The sequence below is a fragment of the Charadrius vociferus genome, unplaced genomic scaffold (genome assembly GCF_000708025.1).
Source record: "Charadrius vociferus isolate BGI_N301 unplaced genomic scaffold, ASM70802v2 scaffold424, whole genome shotgun sequence".
In the NCBI taxonomy this organism is placed as follows: domain Eukaryota; kingdom Metazoa; phylum Chordata; class Aves; order Charadriiformes; family Charadriidae; genus Charadrius; species Charadrius vociferus.
The window spans coordinates 119,555-133,314 of NW_009648151.1; positions in this window are offsets into that span (position 1 = coordinate 119,555).

The following is a 13,760-nucleotide window of genomic DNA, read 5'->3' on the forward strand; positions in this document are numbered from 1 at the left end:
TCTGCCATGGGGTGGTGACCAGGGAGGAGAACTTCAAATACACCTGGCGTGGTCCAGGTACTGTCCAGCACCGTGACTGCATCCTCAGCAACTGGGGACCCCAAGCACCTGGATGTCACAGGAGCTGGTGGCACCACCATTACTGGGGTGGCCCAAGGACAAGCATGTTGCCAAGGTCCCCAGCTGCCTGGACAAAGCAGCAGAATCTTCCGAAGAGGGTGATGCAGCCACAGACAGCTGGGGCTGGCAGGAGCTGCATCAGGTGAAGATGCACCAGGTGAAACAGCAAATCGTGGTGGGGGCTGGAGCTCAGGGCATGAGAGGAGAAGCTGAGAGTTGGGTGGGTGCAGGAGGAGAAGAGGCAAAGGGAGGTTTTATCGCTCTGTGCAGATCCATGCTGGGGTGGTGCAGCAGAGACAGAGATGGGCTCTCCTTGGAGATGCCCAGTGGTGGGACAAGAGGCATTGGAACAAAATGTGTACACGAGAAGCTAATTAGTTATTCCAAACTTCTTAGGAATTAAGTTTTCTGAGGTACCCCTGTCCCATTTATTTCTAATGAGCATTTGACATTGCAGTTTCCCCAAGTCCCCGGTGAGGCCAAGGAGCGTGTTGGAGATTGGCACTCCTTATTCACTGACACAGAAGAGCATCAAACCTAAACGAGGTACCTGCGCTGGGGGTCCTCCCTAATCCATGGAAACAGATAGACATCTGCAGTGAAGTCTTGATCACTTGCTGAAGGTTTCTCCAGTGACCACAGTGAGATCCTGGAGCAGCCACAGTCCTAACCAAGGAAGTCTCATCCCGTTTAGGGGTGATGAACCCAGGCCTGGGATTCTGGTGGTGTGACTGCTAAATAAGAGGGCGAGGTCCTCTTTGTTGTCCCCAAGGCTCCTACAAACTGATCTGACTTCCTATGATTAAAAGTCATATATCAGTTTCATGTCTCGACCTTCCCAGATGCTGCTGGAAACAAAAGGGAAAAATAGCAGCCCCTGAAAACCTACAATTTGAACGCGGACTGAAAACATTTCATAGATGCCTCTTGGGTTGGCATTGAAATCTGACCTTGCCCTCCAGAAATTACTAGAATTTGAGGGCAGCTTCTTCCATGGTGAAACTCTGGTTCTCCATCCAACAGGGAAACTTTTCCACAAGTGAAAAGACATTTCCTATGACTGGAAACTGGATGAGATTTGGTTTATGCTCACCTTTTACCAACCAGGCTGTCTACTACAATGGCAAAAAACAGCACTGGACAGCCTCCCTTCATGAATCTCATGGCCAACTACTACTTTTAACCTGATCTACTGCTCTGTCTGTTTTACTTGATATCTGTTGTCTCACTGGTAATCTATCATTTTACTGCTTTGGGGATAATCTCCTATTCTATTGCTTGCTGAGGTAGTTTGCTGATTTCATGAGCAAGATATTGCTCTTCCTGTTTTTCTAACGATGATCTACCACTTTTATAAATGATCTGCTGGATTTCCAGACATTCAGCAGCCCACCTAAAGCCGTGGCTTCCGGAGGACTGCTGGCCATCAGATGGCCAGATATGCATGTGCCGTCAATCTGCTATATCCAGGATGAGTTAGGCTAATGCTTGGCAGTGTAAATATTTCTTATATGAAAATCCCGGCCAAGTCAAGACACTGCTTGGGGAAGTTCTGGCTGGCCCATCACGGTGTGGGAGTTAAAGAATGAGCGATTAAGTGTTTCCTATGGTCTCATGGGACCATGCTCTCTACTTGACCCACGTCCTCCAACTTTTGGGTCTCCAAACCTTTGACTCTGTGATGACCAGCAGAGACCAGAGGAGCAGCCGTCCCAGACAGCAGCCTGGCTCACTGAGGACATGGGGAGGCCAACCATATGCTGTGTCAGCGGGTGCAGGTCTGATTAATGTCAGAGTCCAAGTCCTGAAGGATGAGGAAAATGCGTTCATACAACTCTGTGTAAATCATACTTAATTTTTCATCAGTAGACAGGGAGGGTATGGGGAGAGGGACTGGGAAACAGAGGTTAAGTGACTTATCCCAAGCTGCAGAGCTGCACAGGATAGAGATTTCCAAACTTGCAGACCAGTCGCTTGGTCACTGGGCCTCAATTTAATTAGCTAGTGTGTTTTTATTTAAGAATGACAGCGCATTACGTTTCCCTGTAATTCATGAGCCCCACCCCACTGTGTGCAGATACAGATCAAAGAGATGGCTCCTGCTCACAGCCCTGCTGCTAGAAACGGTTTCTTTTCATGCCTTAAATTTGAGAACATTGACAGTATCTAAAACATTCAGCAAATTATTTCTTTTCTACTTAAAAGCAGACTCCCTTCAAATAATTTCCTCTTTCTTCGGTGCAGGTTTCCGCACTCTGAAAGCTCCACGCAGAGCCCTCAGAAATAAATCAGGTCCTGAGCATTCAGCCCTGTTGCAAATTTTGCCGATCCGTGTTTTGCAAGAAGACCGTTTTCATGTGCTAACAGCAGCCTGCTCACAAACACCAGCAAAATAAAAGCCATTTCTGAAATCACTGGCCGCCAAATCCCTGCCTAAGCTTGGAATGATTAAACCTGGGTTAACATAACAACGTCAAAGTTGAGAACTGGCTTACAGATAGAGCTCAGAGTGTTGTGGTTAGCGGTGCAGAGTCTAGTTGGAGGTTAGTAACAAGTGGTGTCCCTCAGGGGTCAGTACTGGGCCCAGTCTTGTTCAACATATTCATCAATGATCTGGATGAAGGGATAGAGTGTACCATCAGCAAGTTTGCTGATGACACAAAACTGGGAGGAGTGGCTGACACGCCAGAAGGCTGTGCTGCCTTACAGCGTGACCTCGCCAGGCTGGAGAGTTGGGCAGAAAGAAACCTTATGAAGTTCAACAAGGGTAAGTGTAGGGTACTGCACCTGGGGAGGAATAACCCCATGCACCAGTACAGGTTGGGGGCTGACCTCCTGGAGAGCAGCTCTGTGGAGAGGGACCTGGGAGTCCTGGTGGACAACAGGATGACCATGAGCCAGCAATGTGCCCTGGCGGCCAAGAAGGCGAATGGCATCCTGGGGTGCATCAAGAAGAGTGTGGCCAGCAGGTCGAGGGAGGTCATCCTCCCCCTCTACTCTGCCCTGGTGAGACCGCATCTGGAGTACTGTGTCCAGTTCTGGGCTCCCCAGTTCAAGAAAGACAGGGAACTGCTGGAGAGGGTCCAGCAAAGGGCAACAAAGATGATTAGGGGACTGGAGCACCTTTCTTATGAGGAAAGGCTGAGGGACTTGGGTCTCTTTAGTCTAGAGAAAAGAAGATTGAGGGGGGATCTTATTAATACATACAAATACTTAATGGGAGGATGCCAGGGGGATGGGAGCAGTCTTTTTTCAGTGGCGCCCAGTGATAGGACGAGGGGTAATGGGCATAAACTTGAACATAGGAAGTTCCATCTTAACATGAGAAGGAACTTCTTTACTTTGAGGGTAGTGGAGCACTGGAACAGGCTGCCCAGAGAGGTGGTGGAGTCTCCCACTCTGGAGACATTCAAAACCCGCCTGGACGCTGTCCTGTGTAACGTGAAGTGCATGACGCCCTGTGTAATATCTTTATGGGTTCTGCTGCGACAGTGTCAGATCGGAGGGTAATCGCTGACCAGGCTTGTTTTGATGGCCATCCCCTCTTTCCTGACCTGGGAACACAGTTGGGTTTTTCTTCCTGACTCCACCAGATTCAATGAAATGATACTGAGAGGAAAATCAGGTCCATGACTAATAGTAATTCTCACTGAGCTCCTGTAGTACTTGGGCCACACTTACACAAGAGAGGACACCAGATTAGCTGGAGGATGAGCTATTCATACCATGAGCACTCAACCTGATGGTTCCCTTCCAGTGTTGCTCTCCTCAACTTTCCCTTGTCTGATGAAAGCAAGGGCTCTTCTGCAACCAAGCCCTTTCCCAGCAGACAGTTAGGAAGAGGCTGCACCATTTTAGGGCTCTTTAGTTGTATGTGTTATTGCACTGCCCTTATAGATGTAGCTATCGGGGACAAAAACAAAAGGCCAGTTCTTCATTATCAACTGGAGTTTTGCTGGTAGGTTACTTCCGTAGAGTCACAGAATCACAGAATGGTTTGGGTTGGAAGGAACCTTTAAAGACCATCTAGTCCAACCTCTCCTGCCATAAACGGGTACATCTTCAACTAGATCAGGTTGCTCAGAGCCCCGTCCAACCTGAGCTGGAATGTTTCCAGGGATGGGGCATGTCCCACCTCTCTGGGCAACTTGGGCCAGTGTCTCACCACTCTCATAGTGAAAAATTTCTTCCTTATGTCTAGTCTGAATCTACCCTACTTTAATTTAAACCATTGATGCTTGTCCTATTGCCACAGGTCCTTTCTGCCTGTCCTCTCCTGCCTGCTGTGACTGTCAGTAGACACTGAGTAGTGACAGGGCTGGGACACACAGGGCAAACCAACAGCTGAGTGGCTTTGCAACTGGTCTCCACTTTTGCAGCACTGAATCTTATGTTCCCAAAAGAGGGGTTCTGTGGATGAAAAACCCCAAGCCCTGGGTCAAGATGGCTGGTTTGGATCTCGCTGCCTGATCAGAATAGATAGGAAGGAGGTGACAGCTCTGGGACATCATTTACATCTCAGCTCCAACCTGATGCTTATTCGATTGTCTAGGAGCTGGCCAGAAGGGCCCCCCAAAATCTGCCACCTTCAAACAGCCCTTGCTGTGCTAGCACATCTGGGGTGAGGAGCAACCCAGCCAGACACCACAAAGGTCTGTGTTACACCAAAATTCGTGCAGTTATCCAAGGCTGTGACCCCACGCTGATGTTGGTTGTGGGCCTGCAGAATGGTCATGATGGATTTGGAGAGGGTGTGAGCCAGTCTGCTGGATGGCATGGTGCGCACCCTCCCGTACCACGGCAAATGTGAGCCAGCTCCACTCTCTCTAATTAAGGGGCATGATTTCACCTCCCATTACCTCACGCTTACACAGGGTAAGAGCATGGATGTGGGCAGTATGACACATTGCAACTTCACACCCTTGCCTTGGTGACTTGCTCCTGTGTCCGTACCCTTTTTGTATTTATATGCCCCAACAGGAGCAGGCTAAACCACTGCTACATCCATACACACACATATGCACGTACACATGCAAAGTTTTATTGGTTTGGCAGAAATGGTCCTACATGGTATGTTGCACAACCTCTACGAAAGGCAAGATCAGAGATTTCCAACCTCACTTAAACCATCCTGGGTATATCACAGAGGAAGGAAAGACCGATTTGTATTTCAAAATGCAAACGCTATGCTTCAGGGAAAAGCAAATTGATGCCTCAGATAAGGAGCATGGCATTAGTAGGGTTTGTTTTTTTTCGCTGGTGAGGCGCCTTTATCCTGATATGAGTCCCAGATATTAGCACAAAGAATTACAAGGGGGAAAAAACTATGCTAATCCTGTGTATCAGCAGTGTCTAACCTGCCAAGCATAAATATTCATGTAATCACTTTGCAGTTACCTGGTAACCACAACAAAGCACACATAGAAAATGTAATTACAGGGGCTCCGTAAACTCATCTTAAATTATCACCTATAGCCAGGCACATATTACTAGATATTAGATTCTTTCTTAGATCAGAATCTCATGTTCCTCACGTCTAATTTGAAGTAACTATCTCCTTATTGGCAAGCGACGAAATCTAAATGGAGTCACGTAAATCCTACTTCACAGCTCAATTAAGGAAATGTGATTACGGATCTGGAAGCAGATGCAGATATTACTGGGGAAGGGATGATGGCAGGAGCCTACAGGAAGCAGTCGATGCTTTCCAGGGGTCATTTGTAGGGGAACCCGTAGGAACAGAGTTTCTATTGTTATAGACTTCAGAGTATGTGGGGCGGAGAGGGGGCGAGAGACCGGATTCCCATTTTTAAGTGCTTTGGAGGTTTTCAGAAGGAGTCAGGTTCCATTGTTGCGTTTTAAATATTTTCTAAGCTTGCTGGGAACAATATACATTTTCACCACTTTTCCCTCTGCGTCCTTCCCTCTCGTGATGAGGTTCACACTCTTTGGTTGTCCAACAAATGCCATTGATCTTTATTCCATGCTGGGGGGGGTGGAATGAGACGAGGGGGAGATGTCATTATGTCATTTTATGCACTTATCCCAACAAAAGCCAGAAGAGATGTAGAGAGATGTCCTAGGAGCTCTCTGAACGCAACAGGCAGGAGAAGCAGGTGCCTTTGCAGCTCTCTTGGCTGCATGCACCTGGGTCACTTTAGGGAAGACCATCTGTCAGATGCACCATGAAGTGTCCTGGCCAAAGACATGACAGTCGGGATGACAACATGTGCAATACCCCTGGGGTGGCTCAGTGTCCTTGGCATGCCTGATGGTGTGGTGGAAGAGCACTGAGTGCTAATGCATGGATGCACCAACCTTCTCCAGAGGGCTCTTTGGTCCTGGAAATGTTCAGGTGTCCTCACCAAGCTGGATGAGTCTGGGGACAAAGGTGTCCTTTGCCAAACCCCAAAGAGAAGGTGTTAAAGTCACAAGCAGCAGCTGTAAGGGAGGAGGGTGGGATTGGGGCCTCAGAGGACAGCAGATGCACAAATACATCCTGCCGCATGCACCCAGGAGCGCGAGCAATTATTTCTACAGGAAAGATACATTATGGCAGAAGATAGCACAAAATAAATATGGACACATAGGGAAGCATTTGCAAACGTTCTTAGCCAAGAGAAAGCAAAATTAGGGACGCTGAGCCCAGTTTGTTGTAGTGATCAAGAGAGTGTTGACTTATAAAAATGGTGGCTCTGTTGAGTGATGGATCTGCTCCATCTGTCTGCCCATTTTCTGCCCTTGGTTTTGTTGCTCCATGACTAATTGCTTGCTCCTAAACGGACAAGGCACCCAGAAAGCAGGATCTCTCTCTAATGCATTTATCAATGTGTTTAGGGTGGAAATCAGAAGTGAGTGAGAACTTGTTTTTCTGCTCTGGAAGGACAGTCTTTGATTTTGGTAGCTTCCACCCCCTGATATCTGAACATGAAAATGCACACAAAAATCATAGAATCATAGAATTGTCTAGGTTGAAAGGGACCTTAAAGACCATCAAGTCCAACTATCACCCTAACCCTGCCAAAACCACCACTAAACCATGTCCCTCAGCACCACGTCTACACGTCTTTTAAATACCTCTAGGGATGGCGACTCCACCACTTCCCTGGGCAGCCTCTTTCAATGCTTGACAACCCTTTCTGTGAAAAACTTTTTCCTAATATCCAATCTAAACCTCCCTAGCCATATCTTGAGGCCATTTTCTCTTGTCTTATCACTTCTTACGTGGGAGAAGAGGTTGAACCCCCCACCTCTCTACACCCTCCTTTCAGGTATTCGTAGAGAGCAAGAAGGTCTCCCCTCAGCCTCCTTTTCTCCAGGCTGAACAACCCCACTACCCTCAGCTGCTCCTCACAAGACTTGTGCTCCAGACCCCTCACCAGCTCCGTTGCCCTTCTCTGGACACGCTCCAGCGCCTCGATGTCCCTCCTGTAGCGAGGGACCCAAAACTGAACACAGTACTCGAGGTGGGGCCTCACCAGTGCTGAGCAGAGGGGGATGACCACTGCCGCGGTCCTGCTGGCCACACTATTCCTGATACAGGCTGGGATGCTGTTGGCCTTCTTGGCCACCTGGGCACACTGCTGGCTCATATTCAGCCGCTGTTGACCAACACCCCCAGGTCCTTCTCCTCCAGGCAGCTTTCCAGCCACTCTTCCCCAAGCCCGTAGCACTGCATGATGTTGTTGTGACCCATGTGCAGGACCCAGCACTTGGCCATCTTGACTCTCGTGCCATTTGCCTTGGCCTGTCGGTGCAGCCTGTCGAGATCCCTCTGTAGAGCCATCCTACCCTCAAGCAGACCGACACACCCGCCCAACTTTGTGCCATCTGCAATCTTACTGAGGGTGCACTTGATCACCTCATCCAGGACATCAATAAAGATATTAACCAGAACCAGCCACAGTACTCAACCCTGGGGAACACAACTTGTGACCAGCCACCAACTGGGTTTAGCTCCATTCACCACCACTCTCTGGGGCTGGCCATCCAGCCAGTTTTTCACCCAGCGAAGAGTATACCCATCCAAGCCATCAGCAGCCAGTTTCTCCAGGAGAATGTTGTGGGAAACGGTGTCAAAAGGTTTTACTGAAGTTCAGGTAAACAACATCCATGGCCTTTCCCTCATCCACTAAGTGGGTCACCTAGTCATAGAAGGAGATCAACTTTGTCAAGCAGGACCTGCCTTTCATGAAGCCTTGCTGACTGGGTTTGATCATCTGGTTGTCCTGCATGTGCCGCCTGATGGCACTCAGGATGACCTGCTCCATAATCTTCCCCAGCACTGAGGTCAGACTGACAGGCCTGTAGTCAATGCACCAGCAAAATTAAATCTAACCCACCAAAAAAGACCAAGAAAACCACCCAATTTAATTTGAAATCCAACTTTTATAAGAGTCCATAATGTTTTGTTGTATGAAAACAGTGCTCGCCCTACGAAAAATAGTGCAAAAAAAAAGGGTCAAAGCATTCCATTCTGCAAAGATGCAGGCACATGGACCCTGGACATCGTCTGAATGTGCCTGTTCAGTTTTAACGTGGGATTGTGCTGAAGTCAGGACTCTGAAAGAAGTTTTCATTTCAGTAAAAATGACATTTCCTTTGGTTGGGAAAGTAAAAGTTTTGACCAAAACTTTATGATTACTGTATTTATGATGCTGGGACCAAATTATAAATGCAATTTGTGTATCGGAAATCCCCTTGAAATTTCAATTAAATTTGATACATGTGCTTTCAGCATCCTTTCCTAAGAGAGTTTGTTTCTGGGCCAAATTCTTCCATCTTTATTCATACATTAGTAAGTGGAGTCTTTCTTGCTGCACACTTCAGAGTCCAATCCCTTTCTTTCAAACTACTGCAGGTTTCCCTGAGAAAAAAAAAAAAAAGAAGACAAAACATATTCTAACAGCAGTAGCTCTTTTTCCATCACCCTCCATCTGGTACGTGATCTGTGATCATACCTCCAGGTCATTATGCTTGTAATGTTTATTGGAAAAATCAATCTTTAACTTTAAGACTTTACACAGGAAATATTAAAGTAAATTAGGACCCTATACATCCATTTTCAAATTTCCTTTTGACCTCACAGTACCTACTGCTTTCATGAAAAGAAATCAAGGTTATTATTTTTTTTCCAAGCTGTTCCATTTTTGTATAACTGACAAAATTTCCTGGAAATACAATTTGCCCGGCTACCTTAGTTATTATCTCCAGCCCATATTAGCAGCTAAGCGGTTGTTGACATTCCCTTTCAATATTGCTACTAAAACTCCATGAAGCTTATGCAGAATTTATATACGAATGTCAACTCATTTTTAAAATATGTAATAGGAAAAGATCAGCCAATGCCTTTCTGGCCACCTACGTTTCAGAAGGTATTGGCTGGTACTAAAGTAGCGTATACATATATATTTTAAGAAACCACACATTTTCTGGGCCAGAATCCAAGGGCATATAAAGTAGTTTAGTCAGTTATGACTGGATGAGGAGCTAGATGGAAAACAGAGCATTCTCAGAGGGTTTGGGTGCACATGAATTTCTTTCCAAAATTAATGTGAGTGGGGGTCATTAATTTTACTTTTATTTTGGTGGATGAAACGTCGCTCTTCTGGATATTCTCAGGGTGCGACGTGAAGCCACATCTAGAGAAGGCAGGACCCTTTGGCCCCCGTCAGTGCCTTCCAGTGCTGAGGCTGAACACCCTCCCCCTATTCATGGTGCTTCTAGGCTGGGACAGAATACTGTGACACACAAAAATAAAATAAAAAAATATATATGCTGCAGTGACAGCTTCAGGTCTGAGGACAGACAGCCTCATGGGATGAGATGAAAGCCAGAGACAGAGCAGGAGAAAAAGCACAGGACTGGTGGTCCCTCTCCTGCACTCTCTCCGGGTCTGATCCTGCACTGCTCAAGTCCACGAAACCTGTTCCCCTTGCAGCTGTAGAAGCAAGAAGAAATCTAAACAGTGTTGATTTTTCTCCCTTTGTTTTTGCACTATTAAAAGGGGAATGAGGCTGCTTTGCAAATTCAGTCGGGGCGTTGGATGTGTTTGTAACGGGGCTGTCTCCCGGTGGAAGGCGCTAGTGAAGAGCAAGATGTTCCTGTTCTTTACTCTTGATATTTGCCCCCTTTATTACCATTAGACCTGACAGGTCCTTGAGGTTTCTCAAGGAACCAGCTCATCTTCACTATCCCAAGAAAATACTGCATTTATAACACAGCAAAAAGCTGTTCGAGGCTGTGTCTTTAACGATGCCAATGGGAAGATTGCATAACATCAAAATAAAGTTTAAAGTAATCAGATCTCTCTTTAAAAAAATAAAAAATAAACAGGCGACATCTCTCTTGCATCATGGGACCACATCCATCAGCTGTAGACCCAGGTCCCTTTCATAACACAGCACACGAGACACCATAATAAACAGTGGAAAACAAAACCACATGCTGCCATGAAATGAGACTGTATATCAAAACCTACGGGGGAGAGACCAGATTCAGTGATGCCTTTTGGTGCTAACGTGGCTCAGCAGCCTGCAGGGGTCGAAGGACCACTGTGACTCGCAAAGCCCCACACATGAGGGGGCCGATGTTGTGGGGACCGTAGCAGCTGGCGTAGGAGCAGCCCGAACCCCTCTGCACACAACCTCGCTCCAGGCCACCCCACACCAGGGATGGGGTCCTGGGAGGTGATACCGCCAGAGCTCCCCGTTTTGCAAGGATGGGAATTTTTTTCTCCCCGGGAAATCTTCGTGCAGACAGCATCAGATGTTAATTTTCAGTCGTGAGATCTCTCTCTCAGATTGAGTCTATCATTTATTTCCAAGCCCCTGGGCTATTGTAGGCTGGACTTCATTTGTTTTAAACTCCTATGCTTGGAACTTATTGTTCTGTGCTGCTGGTTCACAGCTCTGTAAGTCATTACCAACTCCTTCCCTTCCCCCAGAAGGAGTTGTTGGGTTGGGTTTTTTCTTCTTTTTTTTTAACATAGAAAATTAGTTTTGTGGCTGCAAAAGAGAAAAGCCCTGGAATCTCCTACTTCTGCCCCCCCCAAAAAAGAGAAGAAAGGGAGGGCGATTATGTTAAAACACAGTGCACCAGAAAGTGTACTAATGACCTGCCTGCAACCAAATGGCTAAGCCACCAAGCAGGACCAGAATTTGCAGTGTGACTCGAGCCTGGTCCAGGATGCTCAGATGTAGCTCAGGATTTCCCCAGCACAGCAGCCTATTCAAAGCAATACTGCAGGTATGGGCAATTACGGAGGCAGATGACAGCTGCAAAGAAGCCTGATCCAAACTTTCCTGAGGCCCCACGATGTCTGGATCACAAGTCCACGGGTGACAAGTGGCATGTCTTTTATCTCGCTCTTCTGCTGCAGGTGTGGGTCATTCGTGTCCTCCATTGCTCAAACACATTGTCATAGTTTGGGCTGGACTGGCCACTGAAACAAACAGCAGATACTCTCCTGTACCTCTTTCGCCAAGGAGAAGAGGGAAAGAAAGAGACTTACGAGTTTAGAAAGAAACTAAACTACTTTAGTGAAAATATTAATAAAGTAACAAAATAATAATAATTAAAAAATAATAAAATATATACAATATACACAAAACCGTATCAAGCTCCCAGGATGGTGGTGAGACACTGGAACAGGTTGCCCAGAAAAGTTGTGGAAGCTCCATCCCTGGAGGTGTTCAAGGGCAGGTTGGACGGCTTTGAGCAACCTGGTCTGGTGGGAGGTGTCCCTGTCCATGGCAGAGGGGTTGGAACTCGATGATCTTTAAGGTCCCTTCTGACTCAAACCATTCTATGCTTCTATGATGGTCACATCACCAACAAGCACTGGGAAAGTCCCAGACTGGACTCAGTGATGGATGGGAACTGGAGTCTGGATCTGGATTCAGGACTGGGATCAAAGGCAGGCAGACAGAGTCCTCCTCAGACATCAGCCATTGAAGAAAGAGAGCTGACCCTTTGATCCCTCAGCTTTTATCCTATCATGAGGCAGATGGGATGGAATACCCTGTTGGTCAGTTTTGGGTCACCTGTCTTGTCTGCTCCTCCCCGCAGGTGGGACACCACTGCGCTTTTCTGCTTCCAACCCTCCAACAGGGGAAGTAACAGTGAGCTGACTTTGGTTGTTATAGCATTAAGTATAAGAAGGAGCCTCTCTGCATACCATTCCCTGGCATAAATTACAAATAATCAGGTCTTATCGATCTGAGAACAGTGTGGCCACAATATGCTGTTAATTTCAGAGAGTTCAGTTAGTTAGAAGAGGCTTAGCTAAAAAGTAAAATTACTGAACAGAAAATCAGTTCTGTTTTACCTCAAAGCAGGACACACATCCAGAGCTATAATCTTGCAGGCACAGCCCTCACAGGAACAGAGCCCTGGAATGACAACTGGAAATCACTGGTGGGGAAGAGAAAACATTTTGTGAAAGCGTCAAGCAGTAGGTTTTACCTGGAGAGTAACCACAGGCTGCATAGGACCCGATTGAAAGAGGAAGGGAAAGAAGAAGAAAAAGCCAAGAGTACTTTCCTTTGGGGCATCACCTACTAATTTAACATCTCTTCTTTGACCCAGACATGGGCAGCTGTATCCTTATCACCTTTTGGGCTCATCTGTGTAAAGGGCTCTCTTCAGACCACCCCTTAAGACAGTGGGGGACATGGAGGTGGAGCAGACCTGGCAGATCTGACCTTCAGACAATCTAAACCAACCCTCTGCGCAAAACCATAATTTCACTCTGTCATTCACATATTAAACTCCTCGCAGTGCAGTTTTGGCGATTCCACTTCTTTTCAGGGGAGGGAGAAAGTCCTGGGATGCCGGGAAGTTTCCTTTCTGGTGGGGTAATATTCAGGTGGATCTGGGACCCATTTAACCTTAATCCATCCTTGGCTTAAGGTCTCAAATTCCTTCTCTGTGTACAGGCTGCCACTCCATTCTGATTTCATTACACTCCTAGCAAAGCTGTGAGGGCTCAGGGATGATATCGCCATCAAAGGCTGGAGGCTTTTAGTGCCACGGCTTCCATGGAAACTTCTTGTGAGCTCACCCGCTTGACTGCATTATTTCCAGCTGTGCTCACAATTTCATATAGAGAGGACACAGGAGAGGCAGAAAAGTTCATGCCAGTTCTCTTCTATATCTCACAAAGAGAATGGTGAGTTCTGGGCACCAGGGAAAAAGGAAAATCTACTTCAGATCATCTGGAGATGGTGTCTGCAGAGAACCAGGGCGCAGACAGAGGGATTCTTCTGGCATTAAGACATTCTGGAGGAGGAAAATCACCTTGTGACATTTCTCTTAGAGCATGAGAAAAGCATAATCCCCATTTCTCAACGGGACACCAGGAGAAGAGTGATGGGCCGTGGCTCTTTCAACACAAGCCAAAGCCAACAGGCTCTTACAGACCTCCCTGATGCTTGAGAAGCCCCTTGCCAAGGGTGAGTCACGTTAAATGAGGCGGGCAACCCCAGTCTGCCCCCAAGTAAAGTCTATCTGCTTGGATCTTGGTGGTTGCACATAGCCTGGCTGAGTGCACAGGAGGAATCAGAGTATCCGTGGTTAACACATCTCATCCCCAGTGTGCTTTTGGCAGAGAGGCATAGAGAGAAGCTGGCCAGGGGAGG